The 6417-nt window shown below is 46.6% G+C and overlaps 1 protein-coding gene across 4 annotated transcripts in view; it reads right to left on the bottom strand.

Annotated features, from left to right (window-relative positions):
• The window catches only part of LOC111970530 (sodium- and chloride-dependent taurine transporter-like), a 28276-nt gene extending 22082 nt beyond the window's left edge, over nucleotides 1–6194 (bottom strand). For all 4 annotated transcript variants that reach the window (XM_070445800.1, XM_070445799.1, XM_070445801.1 and 1 more), the window contains exon 1: nucleotides 5967–6194. The gene's annotated coding sequence lies outside the window, so the exon portion shown is untranslated. The remainder of the gene's footprint in view (nucleotides 1–5966) is intronic.
• Between the last annotated feature and the right edge of the window lie 223 nt (nucleotides 6195–6417).

Genomic DNA, 6417 nt, shown 5'->3' on the forward strand with positions numbered 1-6417 from the left:
CCATGACGCCTGGCCAGCTTCTTTATTTGTATAGTGTTTCACCTGTCACCGTGACGCCTGGCCAGCTTCTTTATTTGTATTAGTTATCACCTGTCACGTGACTCTGGCCAGCTTCTTTATTTGTATTAGTGTTTCACCTGTCACCATGACCTGGCCAGCTTCTTATATTTGTATTAGTATATCACCTGTCACCCGGACCTCTGGCCAGCTTCTTTATTTGTATTAGTGTTATCACCTGTCACCGGACTCTGGCCAGCTTCTTTATTTTGTATTAGTGTTTCACCTGTCACCGCGACCCTGCACTCTTTAGTTGTTTTGATTTCCACCTGTCACCGCGACCCTGGCCAGCTTCTTTATTTGTATTAGTGTTCACACTGTCACCGCGACCCTGGCCAGCTTCTTTAGTTGTATTAGTGTTTCACCTGTCACCGTGACCCTGGCCAGCTTCTTTATTTGTATTAGTGTTTCACCTGTCCACCGGACCCTGGCCAGCTTCTTTATTTGTATTAGTGTTTCACCTGTCACCGTGACTCTGGCCAGCTTCTTTATTTGTATTAGTATATCACCTGTCACCGTGACCCTGGTCAGCTTCTTTATTTGTATTAGTGTTTCACCTGTCAACGCGACCCTGGCCAGCTTCTTTAGTTGTATTAGTGTTTCACCTGTCACCGTGACCTGGCCAGCTTCTTTAGTTGTATTAGATATATCACCTGTCACCGTGACCCTGGCCAGCTTCTTTATTTGTATTAGTGTTTCACCTGTCACCGTGACTCTGGCCAGCTTCTTTAGTTGTATTAGTATGTCACCTGTCCCCGTGACTCTGGCCAGCTTTTTATTTGTATTAGTGTTTCACCTGTCACCGTGACCCTGGCCAGCTTCCTTAGTTGTATTAGTGTTTCACCTGTCACGCGTGACCCTGGCCAGCTTCTTTATTTGTATTAGTGTTTCACCTGTCACCGTGACTCTGGCCAGCTTCTTTAGTTTTATTAGTGTTTCACCTGTCACCGTGACTCTGCCAGCTTCTTTAGTTGTATTAGTGTTTCACCTGTCACCGTGACCCTGGCCAGCTTCTTTATGTTGTATTGTGTTTCACCTGTCACCGTGACTCTGGCCAGCTTCTTTATTTGTATTAGTATCACCTGTCACCGTGACCCTGGCCAGCTTCTTTATTTGTATTAGTGTTTCACCTGTCACCGGGACCCTGGCCAGCTTCTTTAGTTGTATTAGTGTTTACCTGTCACCGTGGACCTCTGGCCAGCTTCTTTGATTGATTAGTTTAACCTGTCACCGTGACCCTGGCAGCTTCTTTATTTGTATAAGTGTTTCACCTGTCACCGTGACCTGGCCAGCTTCTTTAGTTGATTATAGTATTCACCTGTCACCGTGACTCTGGCCAGCTTTTTTATTTGTATTAGTGTTTCACCTGTCACCGTGACCTCTGGCCGCTTCTTATTGTATTAGTGTTTACACTGTCACCGTGACCTGGCCAGCTTCTTTATTTGTATTAGTTTTCACCTGTCACCGTGACCTCTGGCCAGCTTCTTTAGTTGTATTAGTGTTTCACCTGTCACCGTGACTGCTAGCCAGCTTCTTAGTTGTATTAGTGTTTCACCTGTCACCGTGACCCTGGCCAGCTTTTCTATGTTAGTTTGTCTTAGTCGTTTCACCTGTCCCCTTATTTACACCTTGCCCTAACATGTGAGTTTCCATCTGTTTACGCTTGATTGATATCCAGACACGATACGTTTCTGACTACCGGAGGAGATGGTCAGAAACATCACATTCAGATCACAATGTGTCTTTTATTCGTCTACAAATGTCAAAAAATGTGGGCTTAATCAGAATGTGACAAAGATCAGGACAAAGGGTGCATGTTAGCACCAGATATGAACACTGCTAAAAACACAGTTGAGTCAGAGCACTTTCTCCCTCTCTCTTTGATCTCTGCCTCACTCTCTCTGACTCTCTCGCTGACTCTCTCTCTGACACTCTCTCTGACACTCTCTCTCTCTCGCTGACTCTCTCTCTCTCTGACTCTGACACTCTCTCTCTCTCTGACACTCTCTCTCTCTCTGCTCTAGTTATTATTGTCTTGGGTTGGGGGGATGGGACCTACATTGCATGCACTCCTCTCTAACTGTAAACCACAGAGGACTTTGTCATGCTATTGAAATGCATCATGCAACATTCTGTGGTCCGGGGCCAGGGCCTTGCAGCAGACCTGGGTTCAAGTAGTATTTGAAATCAGTCAGCGTTGGCTTTAGCCTGCCTGGTGGCCAGAGAGGCAGAGTTTGGCAGTTGTGTCACAACTGTATTGATTGCATTGTGCCAGCCAGGCTCAATCAAGCGCTAGGTAAAGTATCAGAAATTATTTCAAATACTATTTGAAACCAGGCCTTCCGTGGCAACTGAAACTTCAGGTCTGGAGTCAGAGAAAGCAAGACATATTTATGTTGATTTATTTTCCCTTTTGTACTTGAACTATTTTCACATCGTTGTAACACTGTACATAGCCATAATATGATATTTGAAATGCCTCTATTCCTTCAAAACTTTTGTGAGCGTAGTGTTTATTGTTAATTTTTGTATTATTTATTATCTACTTCTCATGCCAATAAAGCCCTTTTTGAATTGAATTGAGAGCAGGAACAGAGAGAAAGAGAGTCAGTCTCAGGGACCTTATATAATGGCCCTACTTTAAGACCACGGGCATCTCCACCGGGCCCTCACAGKGAGATGTCCATTCCTCCCCTGAGTCCATGTTAACCTGCTATGATCTATATTAGAGCTTTCAAATCTCTGTGATTAATTCAAGGAGAAGAAAGGAAGGATGGAAGGATGCTTTCAAAGTATTTCAACAAGGCCCCTGGCTTCTCATGCTCAGCTGAGCTCCTCAATTAGACAGAGAGAGAGAGGGGGGGGGGATAGGGAGGAGAGAGAGAGGGGGGGATAGGGAGGAAGAGAGAGAGGGGGGAGAGAGAGAGAGGGGGGAGATATGGAGGAAGAGAGAGAGGGGGGAGATAGGGAGGAAGAGAGAGAGGGTGTGGAGATAGGGGAGAGAGAGGGAGGAAGAGAGAGAGGGGGAGAGATAGGGAGGAAGAGAGAGAGGGGGCGAGGAGGGAGGAAAGAGTGAGCGAGCGAGCGAGATATTTACACAAAGTAACTATGAGGTGAAATAATGATTTACAGAGCTTCAAGCACCTGGGTAAACGGCGTTATCTTAGTCGGGTGGATGAACGTTAGTAGTGGAACCCTTAGTTTCACCAATCTATGTGTGTTTACAAGTGACTCGGCTGCTTTAAAGAGGGGGGGGGGGGGGGGGGGGGGGGGGGGGGGGGGGGGCGGGGGTGGGGGGGGGGGGGGGGGGGGGGGGGGGGGGGGGGGGGGGCGGGGGGGGGGGGGGGGGGGGGGGGGGTGGGGGGGGGGGGGGGGGGGGGGGGGGGGGGGGGGGGGGGGGGGGGGGGGGGGGGGGAGGGGGGGGGGGGGGGGGGGGGGGGGGGGGGGGGGGGGGGGGGGGGGGGGGGGGGGGGGGGGGGTTGGGGGGGGGGCGGGGGGGGGGGGGGGGGGGGGGGGGGGGGGGGGGGGGGGGGGGGGGGGGGGGGGGGGGGGGGAGGGGGGGGGGGGGGGGGGGAGGGGCGGGGGGGGGGGGGGGGGGCCCGGGGGGGGGGGGGGGGGGGGGGGGGGCGGGGGGGGGGGGGGGGGGGGGGGGGGGGGGGGAGGAAGGGATCCATAAGTATTCATACAGAGCTCAGCTTAATCTGGATCATCATTAAAGTAGCCTAGAAATTGTTCAACCTCATTAGACTTTATTGATAATGTCAACCATTTTGGAAATACCCACAACCACCTCAAAACTCAATAACAAAGTAAGCAAAGACTTATTGATTCATTAAAACCAATTCTAGATATTCAAAGACCACATTCACCACGAGAAAGGGTTATTTCTGCCAGGAAAGTGAACATAAGKTAAACTGTAGCGAAGATATATTTGCTTTTGCACATGTGATAGGGTAACATTATTACCCACGTCAAAGCAAAGGAAACAAACTGGCAACAATGTTTCACTACAATTTTTATTACAATCATCAGGTATGGACGTGGTCTTATCTATCCGTTTCAAACGCCCTTTATATTGCGCGCTGCTTACATTCCTTCCTCAAGGGCACACGTTCAACCTCCAAGCTCCGACATAATCAACATAATTAATTGTCTTTGTTCTACAACTGTTCCAATTATAGCCACAGAAAGAAGAAGTAGCCTTCACTGACGCCGCTATATTCAACCATTTTTTTACCAAAGTTAAAGAGAGATGCAAACGTAGCTTCTGTAGCCTAGTGATTAAATGTAGCCTAGTGATTACCTGTACCCTATGCATTAGGCTATACTGGGTCCTGGGAATAGTCGATTTACCGATTTTTCTCTCATTCCCAGCTACGCACAAGCTCGGTGACACGGGCGGCATTTAACGGAATATCGTTTTTTTTAATCATAGGCTGCAATGTAACACATCGCTGGTAGGCTAAACACGGATTTAAGACTCATGGAGGTGTGTCTTCAGTTACGTTTCTGAGCATACTGAGAACGCCAGAAATGAATGTAGGAAATGAAATAGAAAGTAGCCCTGTTTCTCGTGGTAAAAGGATTGTATGGCAAAGCCAGAAAACGAAGCTGTTTAACCTATAAACCCAAGTGACTGTCTGAGGTAGACTCTGAATCATCATCAGACATACAATAGCAGGCGTTGTTACACCGTTACACCATGCCAACCCATAACCCATCTATGGCATAATCGTTTGATCACACAATGGACACCCACTATCGATTGAAGGATTATGCCAGCCATTTGCAGGCTGGCTACACGACCGCAGACACTGTTCTTTATGTTCACCCACACACAACCTCAATTATTTATGTCCCCTGCCAGCCTTGAAGATCAGCTCGTCTTTCGGGGATGCTATTCATCAGAACGGATCGAAATGTAGGCAAGGCTATATGATGACAGAATCTGGTCTACTTTAGCCTATGACAAWAGAGAACAATAAATTGCGCACATAAAATAAACTACACGAGGATAATGTAGAGTTGAATGTCTATGAAACTATTGTAAAATGAGCGACAATCACCACAACGTGTCGCCTATTCAAAATATTTTCAGCTTCGTCTAGCTTAGCCTACTACATGACTGAGGAAACAATAGGCAGCATTTGTAGCGGAGCCTCAAGGAGGATGTGAGAGAGTTGATGTATGAAATGTAACATGAGCGAGCCAACCGTGCACCGTACACTTAGTAGCTGTTTCCCTCCCTGCTCTCTGTTCCGTTAATCAAACATTAACCGCCCGGTGGTGGCAGAAAATGAAATAATTCAGAGCCCCCCCCCAAAAAAAAACACATTACCAGTGGAATAACCTTAAATTGAATTAATGTGTAAGTGTAAACCTATGAAGTTATTCACTGTAGCCTAGGGTTGTCACAAAATAATATAGATATCATTTGCGTATAATTTGATTGAGTTTGAGGAAAATGTAGGCTTCATCATTTCTCTCATGCGAGGAAAATGTAGGCTTCATCCCTTCTCTCATGCGAGGATAATGTAGACTTCATCCCTTCTCTCATGCGAGGATAATGTAGGCTTTATCCCTTCTCTCATGCGAGGATATTTGCATGAGGTCTAAATAACAAGACTCAACCTTTAAGCGGAAATGTGTTCTGAACGTTCTGTTTTCAATAACGTAAGAGAATATCTTTTTATATGAACATGCAATAATGATTCATGCTCAAATGCTACTTTTTCAGCATTAAACGCCATAAATGAGATTGAACAACATATTGTGACACAGAAATTATAAAATTCACTATCGAAATAAAATACTATAATTAATCTAATAGTATATGAACTCGAATCATTTGCATATAGCCTAGCTCATATAGCTGTAACCTAGGTGATGATGATGATTCCTTTGCCTACCTGTATTGGCTTGAATTTATTTTATTCCTTTAGAATTGATCAGTCCCTTCAGTGTAGTACGGTGGACGGCGTGTTGAATAGTGAGACTTACGGCGGTAAATGTTATTTATAAGCTTTTCTTTCTGACCTTTGTCTCTTAAAATGGGTGACCATGTGTGGAAAAACACCGGCCAACCTCCCARTGCAACAGGAGAGCGTCTTCTTAAAGAGGCAGGTTTCACTAGAATCAGCTCGGCGCTTGTTCCGCGCAGCAGCATCACGTTGGCCTGTACGCACGCGCGCACGGAGAGAGCCCAAGAGGTCGGAGGGAACGGAAAGCACACAGAAACAACACATAGCCTACCATGCCATGCGTGCCTGAAAAAAAATAGAATTGCCACTCAAGTATAGTTAAATTCATAAACTTTTTTTTCTCTGCATTTATACTTGTTATGCATTTTTTAAACAAACA

Source organism: Salvelinus sp. IW2-2015, linkage group LG11 (assembly GCF_002910315.2).
Source record: "Salvelinus sp. IW2-2015 linkage group LG11, ASM291031v2, whole genome shotgun sequence".
Classification (NCBI taxonomy): domain Eukaryota; kingdom Metazoa; phylum Chordata; class Actinopteri; order Salmoniformes; family Salmonidae; genus Salvelinus; species Salvelinus sp. IW2-2015.